This window comes from Fukomys damarensis, unplaced genomic scaffold (assembly GCF_012274545.1).
Source record: "Fukomys damarensis isolate Sample0158 unplaced genomic scaffold, DMR_v1.0_HiC HiC_scaffold_9, whole genome shotgun sequence".
Lineage (NCBI taxonomy): Eukaryota > Metazoa > Chordata > Mammalia > Rodentia > Bathyergidae > Fukomys > Fukomys damarensis.
In genome coordinates, this window is record NW_022900921.1 from 25,713,075 (window position 1) to 25,735,074 (window position 22,000).

A 22,000-nucleotide genomic window follows, 5' to 3' on the forward strand; every position below is an offset into this window, starting at 1 on the left:
AAAAAATCTACACCTAGACATATAATAATCAAGATCCCAGAAACCAACAGAAGAACAAAATACTACAAGCAGTAACAGACAAGAAACAAATTACATGCAAAGGAAAGCCTATCAGAATCACAGCAGATTTTTCAATACAAAACCTTAGGTTAAGGAGAGCCTGGAATGAGATATTTCAAATACTAAAAGCAAACAACCTCCAACCTAGACTGATGTATCCTGCAAAATTTTCTTTTAAAATGGATGGGGAAATAAGATATTTCCATGATAAAGAATACCTGAGAGACTTTATGAATACCAAACCAGCACTACAACTAATTCTAAACAATATCCTAGAAAAAGACAATGAAGGTAACAACACAATGAGGCTCAACAGAGCAAATCAAATAGGCAAGCCAAGAAACTAAAAGGAGAAGGTTAAAAAAAAACATAATAATAAGTTAGTACATATCAGTTATAACCATCAATATTAATGGCCTCAATTCACCAATCAAGAGAAATAGACCAGCAGAATGGATTAAGAAGCAAGATCCAATAATATGTTGTATACAAGACACGTCTAGTGAAAAAAGAAGCCCATAGACTGAAAGTGAAAGGACAGAAAACTTCTTCATGTAACAGGAGCCCCCCCCCCGCGCAAGCAGGGGTAGCAGTCTTATTCCCAGACAAAGTAAGTTTCAAACTTAAACTGATTGAAAGAGACAAAGAAGTTCACTACATCCTTGTGAAGGGAACAATTCAAGAGGAAGAGATAACAAATAATTTATTTTTAATTTATTGAGTATGTCAGAAAGTATATATGCTTTTTTCCCTCTTTTCTTATTTTTTTCCTTTTTCTTTTTCTTCCTCAGATGCTGGGGATTAAACTTGGCACATCGTTCTGACTAGGTAGGTGCAGCACTATTGAGCTAAATCTCAGGCTTTACATTTCATATTTTAAAAATTTATCAATACATTAATCCTTGTCTCTATATGTTGGTCTACCAAATTGCTAAGTTATTTTGGTTCTCATTTTCTTTGCTTTTTTATTCAAGAATTTATGAAATCTGTATATATGAGTAGTATGAAAAGTATTAAGGTCCATCTGTCATTTTCCTCTTTCATCTCTGCTTTCTACAAACTTCCTTTTCTGTCACTACAGCTGGATATAATAAAATAGAAACAGAAAAATCTGATTTTAAAAATGTGAATTATTTTAGTTGCTTTTGGATTTCAAGTATAAGTATATTTTTTTCTGTGGGATGTTTTGTTAGAAAATGTAAGTGGTACAATCAACAAGTATATGGTATTTATCAATTAATAAAACCAAGGGGTTTATAAATCATAAAATTTTGAGGACAGTTTCTCAACTATAATATGTAACTTTGTTTTATTTATAATTACATTATTTCAAAAATATTATAAGAAAATGAGAAAGAACATAATGTTTGAAGATCATATCAAACTAATGTATTTCGATTAGTCTGTGTTACATAAATTCTTGTTTATTTAATATCCTTTTTTGCTGTCATATATATGTATATTTGAAATTTTTATTTAGTATCTTCATTTCTTGTTATCATGTATGTTTGCAATCTTTAATTTAAAAAAAGCATAACCATAATTCTGTTATCACAGGCCAAAATAATCAATAATTTCTCAATATTTCAAAATTTGTAGCCACTGTTTACTCTTCCTGATCATCATACATTTTTTCTTAGCTTCTTTTTTAAAAATTGGAATCCAAATAAAATCCACTGTATGATGAATTAACCTGTCTCCTAAAACTGTTTTTTAAATCTCCATTTTCTTTCTTCATCATCTTTCAATTTGTCGTCATTGAAGGAACTGAGTGATGTGTATTCTAAGTTTCCTACCATCGGGCTTTACTAATTGTATTCCCTTGGTGTATTTCATGAGTTTTTTTGTCTCTACTGTTGCCTGGAAGCAGCGGTTGGCCTTAGAAATTGTGTGGACCCAGGCTTAAGGCTGTAATGGCTCCACTACACACATGGTTTTATGCAGAGGAAGCAGTTCAGGTCTGATTGTTCCTCTTTTCCTGATATTAGTGGCCTTTGACCCTTTAACTTTCTTCTTTGCTGAGAGACAGAGACCGACTTTGCTTCATTAACTACTTCGGTATTTGGGGGTGCAGAGCAGATGTATATTGCTTAGAGACAGGAATGCACTATGAGACCTGTCCCCTTAAGTGATCTCATTATTGTGCCATCATTGTTAAGAGTGAAACCTCAGCTCATCGTGTGGTATAGTCTGCTACCCACTCAGGCTACACAGTACAGTCTGTTGCTTCTAGGCTAAAAGATCCATGCAACACACCACTCTAGTGAATTCTGTAGGTAAGTGTAACACACTTATGTTTGTGTAAATAAATATATGAAAACATAGAAATGACCCCAAAATATTAAGTGATAGTAATTTTCCGGCTCCAGTATAATTTATGGGACCATATTTGATCTATCATTGATCTATCATTGATCAATGCATCATCATGTGGCATATGGTTATTATATGTAGGGCTTTTCAGGATCTTTACCTGTGTCCAAACTTTATCTAACCACTACAGAGGGCAATGTCGCTACAGACCCTATGAGAAAAGCAAACTGAAGAGGAGGCAAAGATGGCAAGTTCAGGCTGTGTTTCATGAATTAAGGAGGCTCTCTATTGTAGACATAGGTAGATCTTAGTGTGGAGCTTGGTTAGACCAGAAAGGAGACAACATATCTATATCTTCAGTTAGTGTGTAAGTCAGTTTTGAGTTACTGTAACAAGTACCCAAGTTAATCAACTTAAAAATGGGAAAGACTTATTTTGGCTCATGGTTTCAAAGGTTTTAGTCCATGGTAAGTTGGTCCTACTACTTTGGGGCACACTGGTACTTTAAGGCCTGTGGTGAGTCAGTAAATCATGATGGAAGCACATGGAGAAAGTAGCCTTTTCAATTCATAGATAGGATGAAAAGAGTGAAGAGGAGAGGGGTCAGAGTTCTAATGCACTCCTTTTGGGAATATCTCCAATGGCCTAACTCCCATTAGGTCCTGCCTCCTAAAGGCTCTACCACCTCCCAATGGTGCAGTAGGCCAAGGACCAAGATTTCAACACATGGGCCTTTGGAAGACATATATCCAGCCATAGTAGTGGGGAATGTAGATGGCCCTCCCTCAGAGCACAAAACATTGCATGGCCCAGAGTAGGTGTCTTTTACTCATATGTAGATGAGAGGGTAGATTGGTGGATTAACAGATGAATGAATGTAACTTGGGACCTCTGACAAATAAGTGGTTATAATTAAGAAACTGCATAGAGAAAAGTACTTATCATTATACTCCAACTCTGATACTCTTTAGAACCACAGAATACCAATAACTTTTTGTTTAGTATTTTCTACTGAGACATTTAATGTGTTTTATTTTATTTTGTTTTCTTGAAGGAAATACCTCCATTACATTTCCTTTGAAGAAGCTATATGAATTCCCAAAACCATAAAACCATACTGGTCTGCAGAATGCCTTCTACTCTTGGTTGTAGTCACTTCCCTCTTTGGGCCTATTGGTCTCAATGATAAAAGGTAGACATTGATCATTATCCTCCTAGGCTCCCCACATAGTCACAGATCCATAGCTTTGGTGAATGGCTTGGCAGCTTACTCTGGAGTGAGGCAGAAAGAGATTTAAGCTTGACTGATAAGCTGGCAAAGCTGTCCTAGCTATCTTGCCGGCACATGACACCCCAGCCCATGCTATGTAGAAGGAATGGCTCCCCAGTCCTTGTCACCCATGTTGCATGCTGCCTGTCACGTGCTGAGGGTGACAACAGCTAGAACTACCCTTACTTCTTGTTGTGTGCAGGTGGTTGGTCAGGAACTTCACATGCATTAGGTAGTCATGTGGCCTGGTGAATAAAAGTACACTCTGTCGATGTGATTAACTGGATTCAAATTCTCATTTTGAGGGCTATGTGTTGTGTGGGCACTGCAGTATTCAGCTGGGCAATCAGTCTCCTCAAGCTTTGGTTCTCTAATCACTGAGAACAAAATTCCTACCTAATGATGCCTGTGAGATGATCAACTATGATGATCTAAGTTAAGCATCTAAAGTATCTTTTATATTTAGATCTAAAATTGGCCCCCCAAATCTCATGTGCTCAGAGGCAGGATTTTTTGGAATACAGTTGGGTCGCAGTGGCACTTTACTCATCAGTGAATTCATCCATTGATGAATTAGTAATGGAGTGTGCTGTTAGGAGGAGAGGATTGGGTAGAGCTGAGTCGCTGGAGGTGTGGCCTGGAAAGGTGTGTCTCTCTCCTCAGCCCCTCCCTTAGCTCTCTGGATCCTGGCTGCCACGATGTGGGCGGCTTTCCTCCAGCCACCATGCCACTTCTACATTTAAACCTGCCAACTGTGAACCAAAATTTCAGAAACTGTAAACTGGGATAAACCCCTCTTCCTTTAATTTGTGGGTGTTGGGCATTGTGTCAAGTGACAAGAAAGTGACTAAGGCTGTATCCAATATATACTAGTTATTTTGGTCATTGTCACCAATCCTAAATTGTATGTTTCAAACTGTACATATATTCAAACACCTGTCAAGGGGGCGCTGTGTTTCAGAAGATACATAGATTTGGAGGGCAAAGATTTTTTTTGAGGGTTTGGTGTTTATTTAGAATTTTATTGAGGGAAAATTTGGATGATGATAACAAACACGATATATTCTTACTAAAAAGGACATTTGATATTTAATTTGAATAATAAGTTGAGTTTCAAGGATATTTCATGTATGCAGTGGGCTGCTTTAAACTAGATGCCCAATCTCTTAGAAGTATATGTGTATTCTTCTCTGCCTACTGTCCCAGAAAAGCTTGGAAAACAGTTCTGTAACAATTACTGCATTCTACAGATGAGGGGACAGGCTTAGAAATTTGATGAAGTAAGAGGCAGAATATGAAAACAGATCTTTCTCAGTATGAAGTTTAGGCTCTTTCCCCTATACAACCTTTTATCAGCTGAGAAAGAGAATAGTGTAATGTTATGAAGAATCCTACAGTGCCCTACTGCCTCTGGGCACATACTTGGCTGGGATCTCTGTGAGCTTGCAGCTCGGGTCTAGTAATGTATTGTACTCTTGCCACTTTTACAGAGACCCAGCTGAAACTATGATGATTGAGCCTATAACTCTGCTGTGGTCTCAGATTCTCTGTACTGTGACCTGCGTGGCATCCTCTGTGGGAGGAAACACAGCATCTGCAGAACCCAGGCACTAGCAATCCACACTAGCACAGATGCCTGGAGGTCACAAAAGCCAGCTAGAGCAGGTAGAAGGGGAGACATAGGACCTAACTCGTGTGGGAAGGAGATGGGAAGTTGAATCATGTCTCTCCCTTAATGGATAAAATCTTCTGAGACTTACTGGTCCCATACAACCTTTCCAGAATGTTTCAAGTGACTGAGTGTTTTAATACACCCGAGAAGAGGTTTTATAAGAAGAGGTTTACTTTGGCTCAAGCTCTGGAGTCTGGTAAATCTAAGATTGGTCAGTTGCATTTTATGAGTGCCTCATGCTACTTCAGCTAATGGTGAAAAGCAGTAGGCCAGTAGGAGACAAGACATGAGAGGTAGACTCACTTTACATTAACTTGCTCTTGTGGTCACTAACCTAAAGCCCGAACTCATGATGAATGTATAAAAGCTCTGCTCCCATGGCCCAGACACCTCCCATTAAGCCCCACTTCCCAACAACAGTGAATTGTCGAGAAACTCAGAAATTCATTTTCCAATATATGAGCCTTTGGAGGGCACATTTAAACTATAGCCCTGCACACTCAGCCTGCTCTCTCTCTCTTTTTATCTTTATTAAATTTTTTGGTACATTTTAGGTATATAATACAGTTATATTCAACATTGGGATCTTGTACCATTACATGACTTATCTTAGTTCTTATTTTTCCCCATTCACCAGTCCTTCCTGCAGCCCCCCTACCCTTCCCTGTTTACAAAAACATTGTTTCCATGATTTTCCTTTTCACATATTTTTTCTTTCCCCTTTTAACCTTTCCCCTACACCTCCCACTTGCTCTGCTCTTTTAGACTTTTCTTCCTATTACACAACTATACATTTTGATCTTTATTTATGCTTTTAATTTTCACACCAGAGAAACTATTTGGTATTTACACATGTGTGACTTATTAATTTCTTGTAAGAATAAAGCCTCAATGTGAATCCACTTAGCTATGAATCTCTCTAGTTTCTCATTCTTTATGGTTGAGTAGTACTCCATCATTTTATAAAAAAAACACACACAAAAAACATATCTTCTTTATCCAGTCTCCAGTTGATGGGCAATTGGACTGTTTCCAAATTTTAGCTATTACAAACTGTATCACTATAAATATGGATGAGCATATATCGCTGTGGTATGATTCTTTTAATTCTTTTGGGAAGATACCGAGTAGGGGAACAGCTGGGTCAAATGGGACTTCTAATACTAGTTGTTTAAGGTATCTCCATATTGATTTCCACAGTGGTTGCACCAGTCTGCACTCCCACCAATAATGGAAAAGGGTTCCTTTCTCCCCACAACCCCACCAACATTTTTATTGGTTGATTTCTTCATAGCAGCCATTCTTTCTGGGGTAAGGTGGAATCTCAGTGTTGTTTTCATTTGCATCTCTGGAATGACCAGTGATGTTGAACATTTTTTTCCACATGATTATTTGCTGCTTCTACTTCTATCTCTGAGAAATGTCTGCTCATTTCAAATGCCCATATTTGAATGGGGGCTGTATATTTGGGGGAACTGATTTTTTTTTTTTAGTTCTTTATACATTCTAGATAGTAGAGATTTGTTCGAGGAACAGTTGGTAAATTTTTCCCCAAATTTTGTGTTGTCTCTTAGCTCTGCTTGTGGTTTCTCTGGCAGTGCAAAAACTTTTTTAAAAGATGACATACCATTTATTGATTCTTTGTGCTAGTTCCCGTGCTACTGAGGATTTTTTCATAAAGTCCTTTCCTGTGCCAGTATCTTCAAGAGTTCTACCTAGCTTGTCTTCCAACAAGTTTATTGTTTCTGTTTTATATCTTTAATCCACTTGGATTTTAATTTAGTGTGTGGTGAAAGATAAGGGTCTAGTTTTAATCTTTGATGGTTTTTCCAACACCATTTATTAAAGAGGTTATCTTTCCTCCAGTGAGGATGGTTGGGTCCTTAGTCAAAGGTGAGATAGCTGAATATGTCAGGAATTGTTTCAGCATCTTCTAATCTATTGCACTGATCCTCCAGTCTGTTTCTTTGCCAGTACCATACTGTTTTCATCACAGTGGCTTTATAGTATAGTTTCAAGTTGGGAATTGTGATACCCACTGTCATGTATCCATTGCCTAGAATTGCTTTTGTGATTCTAGGTCTCTTCTGATTTCAAATGAATTTTTGGATTGTTTTCTCAGTTTTGTGAAATATACTATTGGGATTTCAACAGGGATTGCATTGAATCTGTATAGCCATTTTAGAAGTATGACCATTTTCACTATATTGATTCTTCCTACCCAGAATAGGGTACATCCTAGAACAAGGGATGTCTTCCCACTTTTTTTTTTTTGAGACAGCGTCTCACTATGTAATCGAGACTGAGCTGAACTCATTATATAGCCCAGGATGGTCTCGAATTCACAGTGATCCTTCTTCCTCAGCCTCCCGAGTGCTGGGATTACAGGCGTGCACCACCACACCCGGTTGTCTTTCCATTTTTTTATATAGTCTTCAATCTCTTTTTTCAGAGCATTGTAGAGGTCTTTTGTTTCCTTTGTTAGATTGATTCCTAGATATTTCATTTTTTTGGATGCTACTTTAAAAGTGATTGTTTCGCTAATTCACTCTCTGTGAATCTGTTATTTGTGTACAAGAAGGCTGTTGATTTTTGAGTGTTGTCTTTTTATCCAGCTACTCTACTGAATCTGTCAATTAAGTCTAGAAGTCTTTTGGTGGAGTTCTTTGGGTCTTCTATGTAGAGTATCATATTTTCAGCAAATAATGACAGTTTCACTTTTTCCTTTCTTATCTTAAAGCTTTTATTTCTTTCTCTTGTCTAATTGCTGTGGCTAATGTATCCAAAATTATATTGAACAGGAGTAGTGATAGTATATATCCTTGTCTTGTTCCTGATTTTAAAGTGAAAGTTTTCAGTTTTTGACCATTTAGTATGATGTTGGCTGTTGGGTTTTCATAGATAGCCTTTATCAAGTTGAGATAAAGACCATCTATTCCAGTTTTCTGCAAGGTTTTTACTATGAATGGGTGTTTAATTTTGTCGAGTGCTTTTTCTGTATCTATTGAGATTATCATTTTTTGTCCTCAGTTATGTTAATATAGTGAATTACTTTTTTGATTTATGTATTTTGACCCATCCTTTCATCCCTGGGGTAAATCTGACTTGGTCAGGGTGAATAGTCTTCTTGATGACCTTTCTATATTCTGTTTGCCAGTATCTTACTGAGGATTTTTGCATCTATGTTCACTAGGGGGATTGGCCTGTGGTCCTCTTTTTTGGTTGTGTCTTTAGAATCAAAGTAATACTTGCTTCCAGGAATGAATTTGGCAGTATTGCTTCTCTTTCAATTTCATTGAAAAGTTTAAAGAATAGTGGCAATAGTTCTTCTCCAAATGTCTTATAGAATTCAGCAGTGAAGCCATCAGGACCTGGGCTTTTCTTTATTCATAAATTTTTAATTACATTTTCAATTTCACTAATTGTAATTGTGGTGTTTAGAATTTTTATATCTTCTTTGTTCAACTTTGGTAATTCATATGTATATAGAAATCTGTCCATTTCTTCTATGTTCTCCATTTTATTAGAGTACAGTTTCTCAAAGTAAGAAGTATTGATGATCCTCTGGATTTCTGCTGAATCTGTTGTGACTTCACCGTTTTCATTCCTAGCATGAATTTGAGCCTTTTATTTCCTTTCTTTGAGAAGGTTGGCTAAGGGTTTATATATTTTATTTGTTTTTTAGAAAAACCAACTCTTTATTTTTTCAGATCATTCTTAGCTTCCATTGCGTTGATTTCTGCTCTGATCTTTACAATTTCCTCCCTCGTGTGAGCATTGTGTTTCTCTTGCTCTTCTTTTTCTAGGAGCTCTCATGAAGGGCATAGCCTTCTAGGTAGTGAGCCAACATAACCTCTTGCCATGACATTCTCTCCTTCTCTGTCTCACTTTCACCTATCCCTCAGGCTCATTTTTAGGTTTAAAGCTCACCGCAACACTCCTAAAATATTTCAGGTAGCTTTTCCTCAGGCCTTATTTTCTAGCAGATACAACTGACTATTACAGATTGAGACTTTTCTTGTTTAATCTTTTTAGATTGCTGGTAGTTTCCAACTTCTGTGAGAGTAGAATAAATGTAGTAGTGGTATGGGATTAAAGCCCCATCCTGTCTATATTCTGTCACTTCCTATCTGCATGACCTGAAACTGGTAGCTTCTGTACATTTCTGTTCCCTTTATTGTATGGTGGGAGGGGAGCTGTCAATAGGAAATACAGAAAGAGCTTCGCTTTGGGGCAAGACAGACACAAGAGCTAATCCTTACTTTGGCACTTTCTAGCTGTGTGCTTTTAAGCATAATGTTCAACTTCTCTGAGCTTCTGATTTCTCATTTATAAAACAAATAGATAAATACCTACCTCTGAGTTTTCCTGCATAATTACATGAAACAATGCCAGTAAAATCTCAAGAAAACAACAGGTGGTGAATCAATGGGATAAATAAATAAACTGAGTGGCATAAGGGTTTTTAAACTCTTCTTCAGTGATCTTTAATGTTTTCCACCCCTATTTTCAAAGATTCTGCTTGCAAGAGAAAACTTCTTACCAGGAATAATCATTACCTTAGCTCTTTCAACTTCTCATTAAAATAGGGCAGCCAGTGTGAAATCACAGAAACATGGGGATGTGGGCAGCAGGAAATCTTGCCTACTCCATCCCTCCCTCTCACAGACATTACTGAGCACTCACTGTGTCCTGGGCACTGTACAGAAGGATCCTGAGGACCCAGGAAAAAACAAAGTGGATGTGGAGCTTTCTATGAAGATCTGATTTAGAGATCCTCCAAGTAATCTGTAAATTGGATTGTCACACATGTTTAGTAGGTATAGATTAGCAACCAAGAGGAACTAAAAGCCAGAGATCTGAGAGAGTCCTGAGAAGCTGAGCTCTGAAGGTCAGATAATATTTAACTGGACAAAGAAAGGAGGGAAGAGCATTCTAGGCAGAGGGTATAGCATGAGCAAAGGACATTTGGCAGGAAGGAGCCTACAAAGAATTGATAAAAAAGCCAAGATGGCTGAACCATAGGAAGAAAGGATATACAGTGAAAGATGAGACCAGGTCTTGTATGGTCTGTGCGCCATGTTAAGGACTCTGTTCTCCATCACTTTTAGGTGATTAAAGTGAAAAAAATAACATGGTCAGATCAGTATTTGTGAGAAGTTAACTTTAGCTACAGTGTAGGGAGGAGTTTGGAGTGGAGAAGGAAGAGGGGAATCAAGAAAACTAGGAAAGAGACTTGACAGTTATCTATTTCAGTAGTTTTTGGAGGAGGAGGATGCCAGAGGAAGTGGAGATGCATCTTAACAAAAATGTTAAGAAGGGAGAGTTGACCTCCTAAGTGTTGATGGTCCAGATCCAGAAGGAAAAGAGTGGGCTTGGTCAGGGGCATTTGCAGCATTCTGTTGCACACAGCCTTATGGGAGAAACTGCCTTTTCCTGGGATGGAATGCTGGAAAAAGCATCTGTCCATGGGGGCACAGGATGATAGAAAAGAGGTTACACCTTTAAGTTTGGACACACTGAGTTGGAGATGCCTTGAGTGCTTCAGAAGAAGATGCGGCTTGCAAAAATACCTGTTTAGGCCTGGATACTGGAAAGAGGGTCTGCACTGCTGACAGCCTGTGAATCATCGCTGTGAAGGTGGTAGATGAAGCTGGAGGGTGGATGAGACCACAGCTTGACATTTTGGAGAGCATTTAGTAAAGAAGAAGTGCCATTAAGCTTTGTGAAATATTTAAAAATAGGTTCTGTTCCACCACCTCCCTTCCTTCCATCACTGCAGGCAGTTAAAAAATTTTGGAAGACCAGGTCAGAAGCCAAATTGGTTTTTCAATTTACTTTGGCTATGGAATCTTGCCATGGAATCTTTTATTCCTATGAATAAGTTCCATAAGTAATAAAGTCTAGAAAGTGAAAAACAAACAGGTCAGGTCCAGGCAGAGTTGTGAAGGGCAGGATCCCAGCCCACTCAGACTTCTCCCATCCCATAAGAGCCTCCATGCCTCCACAATGTCCCAAGTAATCAACCTGAAACCTGCTGGCCAGGATGATTTTTCATTTGCTTCCATATCTGAGGATTTCAGTCTCTCTAACAGTATTTTGGGAGAGCACAGCTGAAGATCAGCAATCTTTCCATGATGTCTCACAAAAGAACCACAGGACCTCATCAGAACTCTGGGTCATTTTAGCAAACATCAATTCTCCCTGGACATCAAACACTTTGACGATTTCCAGCTGACAAAACTCCAAACAGCCTGGCTTTTGCAGAGGATACAATTTAGAAATCCAGCGCTTGCCACTTGAGAGTCTCTTTCACAATGAAGGCCTGTTGGATTTCCCGAGTGGCACTCTTGTTAAGGAAATGCAATTTAACTGTCAGCAGAACTAAGGGCATGTGTTGGATACTGCTCAGTGGCATTCATCTTGCAATGACAAGAAAGTAGAAGATGCCAGAAGCTGGTGGGTCTGGAAAGAGGAGAGGAAGGTGGCATTTGGGGAGTTTGCTAAATTGCTCCATCTGTTGCATTAATAACCAGTCAGTCCAGGAGGCTGGGAAAATGGGTAATTGAAGCATACGGTTCCTATTAGGATCTATCTTCACATATGTAACTGCTCATTTCATCTGTACAAATGACTCCTTACTTATGCAAATGGCAGGTTCTAAGTGCCTATGTTGGGAAATTCTGCTAGGAAGGCATTTCCTTAGGAAAAGCTATATTCAAATCCTCCAAATGCTGAGAAATCTGGGAGGTACAATACCAGGGAGGCATAAAGGAAGGAGCAGTAAACAAAGTGGGGAAGACAAAGCTATATAGGAAGGTTGTGTGTATTCAAATCTGTGCTTTTCTAAGAGAAACTAATGAGCATGACTTGCACTGGCTGCAGAGTAGGGCAGAGAAATACATAGTGATGCTGCTCAAAGTGAAGTTCAGTGATGGACTAGGGGTCCAAAGGATGGGAAAGGTCAGAGCATAAAGCCCAGTGTGATACCCAGTGCTGAGAATGGTAACATAACTAATCATAGCTAGATGTAATTGACAGTGCTCTGCTCTTTAAGCTGCCATGTGGAAATCTACTGAGAACCAATAGTCTCTTCTTAATTAAGGAGAAAATCAAAGAGAATTAGTTGTTATATTGTCATACTCCTATTTCTTCTTCTTTTTTGGGGGGGTACCGGGGATTGAACTCAGGACCTTGTGCTTTGCAAGGCAGACAGTGGAACCACTGAGCTAAATCCCTGGCCCATACTCCTGCTTCTTAATTTATTTTACCCTATAACTTCTTAGACAAAAAACTCAGCTCTGTCACTGATAAGTCATCCATTTTGTCATTTTTAAAAGTTGCAGTGGAGTAAGGAGACATAGAGATCATCCAGTGGACATTTTGATGCCATGTTGTCCCCAGTTTTATGCCATCTACTGGCTTCTTTTCTTCTCATTTTCATCTAAATCCGCAATTCTACAACCTCCCAGGGAACAAATGATATCTTCTATATTAAAATTGATCTGCTCAAGATGAAATGCTTCATCTTCTCTGCTGTGACTTTAAATATGACTATCATTTTCTAAGAGAACTTAGGTAAATTCATTTTTCGCCAACTTGTTACATAAAAATTTATCCTGATACAAACTGTGACATAAGGTTCTCTTTACAGTATTGACAATATTGACAAAACTTCGACAATATTGACAAAAATGGGTTTGACTAAGCAATCTCAGGTTCTTGAAGAGGAAGTCGCAGATTTTTATCTAGATGTTCCTCAAGAGCCTCATGTGCTCACAGGCAAGGCTTTTGGAAGGTGGATGGATTATAGGGTCTGATAGCTGACTAGCTATCAGGAGATGGTGCCTAGTTGGAAGACTGAGTCACTGGGGATGTGGCTTGGAAGGGTGTATCTCCCTGCCCAGCCACACCCTTCATGCTCTCTGCTTCCTGTCTGCCATGCTGTGAGCAGCTTTTCCCCTGCTATGCCCCTCTGCTATGTCATCCTCTCTTGGAGCCAGCTGACTATGGAATGAAACATGAGCCAAAACATACCTTTCTTCTTTTAGTTGCTGCTGTCAGGTTCTGATCTCAGCAATGAGAAGTGACTAAGACTCACTTAGCGTACTTTGGGCTCCAATTCAAATTGTCTTAAACAACAAAGGAATTTATTACTCACATGGTGAGAACACCAGAAGGGCATAGGCTCTGGGAGGGCTGATCAGCAGGTCAGTTCCCTTATCAAATGCCCATCATTTCCTATTCTTCTCTCTGCTGTCTTCAGAAGGGAGCTTTGGTTTTACATTGGCTGAGATATGCTCACAAAATGATGTAGCGATTCTCACCAGGATTGGACCCACCTTGATGGTGAAGAATAGTCAGAATTTTGTCTCTGTAGCTTGTGGGGTTGGTACAGCCTCCCCACAAAGCCCCAGAGGTTTGGGATTGGGGTTTCTGTGACAAATGTATGAGCTCTGCTGAGAAGAAGAGAAGGGGAAAAAACCTTGGGCAGACAAAGACTTTCACCTGCTCCAGTTGAAGAGAATTTAATACCAAACAGAAGAAGTTGCCATTGAGCTGTGGGAAATGCTGTTTCTATGGTCTTGGGTGGTGCAATAGGGTCTTCTATAGATGTGCAGGAAATTGGAAAATTGAGCTTCTTTCTCTAGGCCATGTATGCTGAAGTTTGGGCAAAGCTTTATTCCCATTCTATCTGCAAGCAAGCCTAAAGCCTTGATTTTGTTCTTTTCAATACCAACCACAAAGCCTCATCAATGACTTCCCCATGTATGCCTACCCAATAAGGAGCATGAGCTCACATGGACCCCATTTGGATTCAGAAGTAACACATCAACTGCCTTGGCCACAATGGTCATGACCAGGACAAAGTTGAGATATAAATCTGGATGTGATAGATTGAAAATTCCACCAAAAGAAAAAACCCAAGTCTTGGTCTCTAGAAGCTGCAGATATTACCTTATATTGCTGCCTTAGTTCATTTTGTCGTAACAGAATATCTGAGACTAAGGTACAGATGTTTATTTCATATACTTCTGAGGCCTGAGAATCTAAGAATGAAGGACCGGCATTTGGTGAGGGACTTCTTGCTGTGTCATCTCATAGTAGATGGTGGTAGAATAAGAAAATATACAATAAAGGAAGATATCAAACTTGCAATTGCTAGCCCTTTTTAAGTGAGCATTAATCCATTCATGAGGGTGGATCTCTCGTGACCTAAATACCTATTGGGTGTTTGGGCCCTACCATTCATCACTGGCACATTGAGAATTAGACATTCCTCCCAGTGACATTTCCACTAGACTTCACCTCTAAAATTTCTACCGCCCCCTGATAGTGTCACACTCTGATGACAATGTCTTCAACACAAGATCTTTGGGGGATATTTAAGGTCCAAATCATAAGAGGGAACATGCTTAAACCATAGCAATAACAAAGTGATTATTGCTTTATATGAAAAAGATGTGATTAAATTAAAGATCTTGAGATGGAGAGATTATCTTGGGTTATCTGAACAGGCTCTACATGTAATTGCATGTGTCTTTATAAGACACAAATAGAGGGTGATTTAAGGCAGAAGAGAAAAGGTGGTGTGACCATGAGGCAGAAAGATTTTAAAATACTGGCCTAGAAGGTGGAGAGATGGAGCCACAAACTGTGGAAAGACAGCAGCCACCCGCACTTGAAAAAGGTAAGGAATGGATTCTCCCCTAGAACCTTCATGGGGAGTGCATCCCTGGTGATATCTTGATTTCAGTACATTCAAACAAATTTTGGACTTTTGGCCTCCAGAATTGAAAGAATATTTTCCACATAATTTTTTATAACAGGGATATAAAATGAATACACCAGGTCTAATCAGAACGAAAGTTAGTGTATGTTTGTACAGGTAGTGGTACTTCAATTTAGCTTCAGGAATTCAGTCAGAATATCACAAGATCTTTCAAGGAAGCAGCCAGATTGAGTCCTGATATATGATCACGTGCTGTACACTCTGTGGTTTTGCAAGATCCAGATCATCCAAGATTAAAGAGATGCTGAGTTTCAGCCCCAGGTTCCAAGCAGTAGGGGCAGCTACAGTCCCTCACAGCAAGTGGCTAAAGGAACAAATAATTTTAAATATTGAAAGGAAGCATGCGTTGCACTGCCATGAATCAGAGTAAGGTGTGGAAGCCTTTTTTTTTTTTTTTTAACAGTCAAGTGTGAGAGGAACCAGAAATTCCATTTGGCAAAGTAAATGCTGAGCCTCCAGGACACTTTCTAGATTGGCAGAATTTCAGAGAATATTTGTTACCTTGGAATTTAGAGAAGAGACTGAATACATTTCATGTGCCAACTTCAGTTCATAGTGGCTTCTTGGAATCCTGTACTGAAAAGAATTTTGAGAAAGATGGCTGACTTAGTTGATTTTCTGCTGCCATGACAAAATACTTGAAACTAGGCAGTTTATAAAGAAAATAGTTCATTTCCAGTTTTGAAAGTTGAAAGTCCAGGTTTGGGTGGCCCCATCTACATGACCTCTGGGGAGGCCCCCAGCCTTCATCACAACATGGCAGATGGCATCATCTGTATGAAACAGAGATAACATAAATCTAGAGAGATCAAAGGGCTGTGCTTGCTCTTTTTCATCTCTCTCTCACAGGAACTATCTGGAGTTTCACAAAAACCATACGAATCCCTTCCATATGCAGGGCCTCCAGTGAGTGCCTTCTGATAGGCCCTATCTCTGAAAAGTTCCACAGTGTCTCTCCACTACCATAATCAGAACCAATCTTCCAACATATGAACTTTTGGGAGGAAAACTACATCCAAACCATAGCAATGGCCATGACTGATTAACAAGGTCCATCATGAATCCATCAGTGAAAGTAGTAGCCTTCCCAGTAGGCATCTGACCCACTGCTGACATTCTCAGCTCTTTCTTACAAATGTCAAACTTCCCTTTGGTTCAAAATTTACATTCCAGCTTATTAATATATCAATCCATCAACAACACATCTACACTCACCAATTTATGGTAAAAGTTATGAGGATAAAGAAAATCCCTTCTAGGTCCTTGCTGTTCAGAGTTTGCACTGCAAGTGGCTGTATGTCCTTTCTACATCCCACACTATTCTACTGCTAATCTACAATTGCTGAAATAGAATTAGATGGGACTCTTCAGTGAGGACTTATCCCAGTGCTTCCTACACCTCTAGATTTCTTGGAGTAATATAACAAAGAAAACTTTTATTTTGCTAAGTGAAACAAAAAATCTACCACAGAGTGGGATAAATTTAGAATTACAAAGAATTCTATACAGTGTTTTTCCTTCTCCATTTGCTCCAGAGCACTGGAAACCGTACTCACTGGCATGCCTTTTGGGAAGCTGCTTTGGTCCACTTGTGCTGTCATGACAAAATACCATAAAGTGAATGTCTCTCAAAACAGAATTGCACTGCCTCACATTGCTGGACACTAGCAGTATTTGCAGAGTTGGTAACTTTCACAACCTGCCTTGTCCTTTGGCCATCAGGAATGTCATGGCTGCTGAGTGTGTGCGAGACCTCATGATGTGCCGCCCACATCTCGGCTCCCTCCTCCCTCCTGACCTTCTCGTGGGATCTATGTTTTCTTTGATCCTTACTTTTTATTTATCATCTTTACTTTATTGAAAGCACTCTTGTAAACTTCGTTGATTCCTTGGTGAATTGAGACAGGGTATAAAGAAATAGAATATTCTCTTTTTTGGAAAATGCACGTCCGGTTTTTTGTGTGTGTTTATTTTGTTTTGTGATAGAAACAGAAAATAAAAGGAAGATTATTCAATTTCACAAGCTTTGTGTTCTGGAGAACACAAAGGCCTGTGATGTTTGGTATTAAGTGTGTATGCTATAGTATAAATTTCCACAATTGGAATAATTGATCTGACATGGTTATTTTCACCTTCAATATCACTTTTATGTATTATTATCGAAAGGAGAAAAGAGCGAAATGTGAATTTTCTCATTCTTTTCATTCAAAGTCAGGTCCACGGATACTTTATAGAAATAAAATTTATTCTTTTTAAGTGCTCCTTTCAAAGCATTTCGACAAATTTTAAATTTTAGAATCGTGTAATCATCATCGGAATTCATACACAGAACATTTTCATTGCCATAGAAAATTCCCTCGCCCTTTTATGGTGAATAACTTCCCCCACCCTGCTCCCTCTTCCAGACCAGTCTTGATTCCTGTACCTATAGTTTGTCCTTTTTTTCCAGATTATCATATCAGCACAGCCATGTAGCATGTAGCCATTTCTGTTTGGTTTTCTTCAATACAACATGATATTTTTGAGGCTCACCCATGTTTCTACATACATCAGTGGACGGTGTCTTTTTGCTGCTTAGCAGCATTCCATTCTATGGATATAACAATTTATTTTCATGAGTTGAGGAACATTTGGACCGTTCCAAATTTGGGGTGATTACATTTAAAGCTGCCATAAACATTTGCCTCCAGGATTTTAGTGAATGTGTATTTTTGTTTTTCCTTGTGAACTGCTGCAGTAGGATTGCTCAGTCATATAGTGGGTGTATACTGAACTACAGTGTGTAAGAAATAGCCAAACTGTTCTTCCAGAGTGGTTGGCGGTGCCATTTTGCATTCCTGCCAGCAATGTGTAAGGCTTCCAGCTCCGCATCCTCCTCAGCCCTTGGCATCAATGGTTATTGTTCACTTTTGCCATTCCAACAAGTATGGAGGTAACTCATCGCACTTTTAGTTTGCATATATGCAACGGTTACTGAATTCAAGCATTTTATGTGCTTATTTTCCATATATGTCTTTCGTTGGAAAAGTACCTCTTAAATCATTTCTGCATTTTGTTTGTTTATTAATTAATTTATTTATTTATTTGGTACCGGGAATTGAACTCAGAACTTTGCACTTGTGAAGCAGGCGGCTGAACCACTGAGCTAAATGCCCGGCCCCATTTCTGCATTTTAAATGATGTTTATTCCTAATAATTGAGTTGTATGAATTCTTTATGTATTCTGGATACAAGTCCTTTACCACATACATACTTCACATTTTCTCTAACTAACAAAGTTTACTTTTCATTTGTTTTTCCTTTTGGTACTGAGAAGTGAATCCAGGGCCTCATGCATGGTAGACATAGGTTCTCCCACTGACTTATACTTCTAACCTTAATGGGGTTCCTTGAAGAGGAGAAGTTTTTAATGTTAGTGAAACCCATGTTAGCAATTTCTTTCTTTTATAGTTTGAATTTTTATATCTTATCATGAAAATTTTTGTGTAGCTCAAGATCACAAAAATTTTCTTCTAGATGTTTTACTATTTTTAAGCTTTACATTTAAACCTGTGGCCAATTTACAGTTAGTTTTTAAATAAGGTGTGAGCTAAGTATTAATGTTCTTTTTTTGCATAAGGATGCAAAATAGTTTCATCACTGTTGTAAAGTCTCCTCTTTCCTCTCCACCTTGCCCTGGCACCTTGGTGAGCTCTGTCACTTCTGACTTAGACCGAGATGCTGCTGTTTGCCTCCCTCTCACTTTCCAAGTCTCAGCTTGGCATGGCGCCTAGAACAGGGATTTTTGTTGCAATAGGTAACCATCTGTAAAGGGGAAAATGTTTGCTGTAAGTGACTAATAAAAAAGCCTCCTAAAGCCTGATGAATTGGCCTCAACATCTAAGTGCTTCCCCCAGGTTTTAAAAGAAAAAACTGAAAGACATCCAGCCTCACCTGCTCAAATGAAATTCAGCTTTCTCTGATTGGAGGGCCATAAAATCTGTCTTTATCTGCTGCCCTAGCCTTTTCTGAAAGAAATCCAATTTAGCAAGTACAATATAAAGTCCTTCCAGCTAATAAATACATGCTGGTGGCAAGCCCCAGGGAGCCCTCGTGCTTTGGCACCTGCAGATTTGCTGAGACAGAAGTGTTGGCAACTGAGCCTACGATACACCATTTGTCCTGGGGCCAACTGAGGTCACCACAAGCTGTGGCCATATCCAGAGGAAAGCAGGGTCCTTAAGGGTCACCATGTTCTGACGTCTGTGAATTCTCTGATCTCTTGATGAGCTTTGTGAGTTAGGGCCAGCTTCCTGATCCTAAGCTGGGGACAGATATACAGCCGACCCTCTGTATCCACAAGATCCACATCCACAGACTCAATGAACTTTGGATCAAAAATATTTTTAAAAATTTATACTGAACATGTATAGACCCCTTTTCTTTTTTTTTAAATTGTATTGGTACATTTAATGTATACAATATAATGACATTGATTGTTGAAATTTTATACCTTTACATAGTCAATCTTGGTTCTTATTTTTTCCCATTTCCCTACCCTCCCTTCAACCCCTCCCTCCCTCCCTATCTACAAAGACTTTGTTTCCATTATCTTTCATTTTCTCATATTAATTCCTTTCCCTTCTTTCCTTTCCCCTATCACTTCTGTTTCCCCTTCCGCTTTGTCCCTTTTCTTCCTATTTCACATTATCTATTATACCTTTTAGTCCTTATTTTCATTTTCAGTTTCTCACACTAGAGAAACTAGTCGGTATTTACACATGTGTGTACTATTTATATCACTTAAGAGGCTAGACCCCCTTTCTTGTCATTATTTCCTAAACAATTCAGTATAATTATTTAAGTAGCATTTATATTTTATTAGGTTTTATTTTTATTTAGAGATGATGTAGTGTAAACAGGAGGATGTGAGTATGTCCTATGCAAACACCACATTATTTTATATAAGGTTTAAGCATCTATTACAGATTTTGACATCCATGGGAGAGTACTGAAACCAATCCCCCGCCAACAGCAAGGGACCACTGTACCCATGAGTCCAGTTGAAGAGAGGTGGTAACACAAATAAAGTGATTAGAAATTCTTTTGGTATATGTTAAACTTAATTGCAAGACTGCAGGATGAAGAGGGAAAGAGATGAGAGAAGTTAATTGGTGCACACTTGTGCACTGAAGTTAAAAGAGCTTGTTCTGCATTTCAGAATGTACGTTTGAACCTTGACCCTATCCTGACAACTCCGCAGTGTCCAGAGGTGATGAGTGCTTCTCCTCAAACTCCCCAACTTTGTATGACCCTGCCCCTCTTATCTACGAGGGTTCAGTATAATCAATTTTTGCTTTCCTTCCCGAAATTTTGTGCAATGCTGTTGACTCATAGGTCCAGTGGACATTTTTCCAAGGGCTCTCTAGACTTGCTGCTGATGATGGCTAAGGAACTTGACCCAGGATCTGGTCTTTTTGTTTTGTTTTGTTTTGTTTTTTTGGTAACATCTGTAATGTTAACTGTAACATCTAATGTTACAGTCTGTAACATCTAATCCTTTTATTTCAAAGATCTATGGGTTTCAAGAGTCTTATCAGCTTAGTTCTCTGAACTTAGAGAATTCTCCATGATGGTACTCTTTTTAAAAAACATATCAGTAGACTTTGCAAAGAGGGGCAAAATTGAGTCCTTGCTGTGTAACTTACTAGATGTGTGACAATGGGTGACTTTTCTCTAAACTGGCTTTGGAGATGGGCTGAGTGGACTAGAAATGGTATAATTAAAGCAACTAGTTCAGCATTATCAACAGAGGCAGAGCTAGATAAAGAGGAAGTCATTTTGTGATTATTTATAGCAGCTACATAATGTTCCCCACCTCCAAATGTCTATGCTGTAATCCCTAAGACATGCTACTAAGTTATCTTATATGGTCTGAAACAAAACAAAAAAACAAAAACAAAAAGCTACTCAAGCCTTTTTTCCTTTTCCTGTCACATGCAACACAGAGCACTTCTATGACCAAATGAGTGGCGTTTCCCTAACACTAAGCACTTCTCCGGTGAGCACTAACTGGGTGTCCTGTAATTCAGTTCAGTCCAACATCATCTACCTACAGACAGTGTGACAGTCCACAAGTTGAGAGCTCAGTTACATAAGATCACCCTCAACTTTAGACGCATGTCCCAAGTAGTAAGCTGTTGCCTAAATTTACAAGATATTGGTTACAAACTGGGGTTCCCATGTCTCCTTCCTTCCTTGGGTAATAACTAGCTAGGATGGATCAAGAAACTCAGATAAACATTTTTTTTTCTTGTGTTTACCAGTGTATTATAAGGCTTTTGCAAAGGATACAGATGAGCAGCCAAAAGAAGAGATGACAGGGCAAGGGCTAAGTATAGGGGTGCCTGGCATCCATGCCTCATTTGACTGTGCCACCCTTAACGCACATCCACGTAGTCAGTGACCTAACAGCCAATCACATCTTGTTGTTCAAGGAATTTTTTATGCAAAAGACCTTGAGAGCTTAATTTCCAGCTCTCAGTCCTGGAGGTTGATGATAAGGTTGAAGTTCCAACCCTCCAGTCTTCTAATCACATGGTCTTTCTGATGATGGTCCCCATCCTGAGGCTGTCTAGAAGTCCACTTTAAATCATATCATGCACACAAACTGGAATGTGATCCAAAGAAACTCATGAATAACAAGGAAAGCTCCTATCAGGAAATTCCAAAGGTATTAGTGCTGTCTGACAAGGGCCAAGGACAAAGACCAAATCTATTTCACATTATAATACTCGGCGTTGAAAGGGATTTTGCAGGTGTAATTATGCCTAGAGGGAGGAGTGGCTTGGATTATCCAGGTGGGGCCAATGTAACTAACAAGGGCCCTTACAGGATGGAAGCAGGAGGGTCA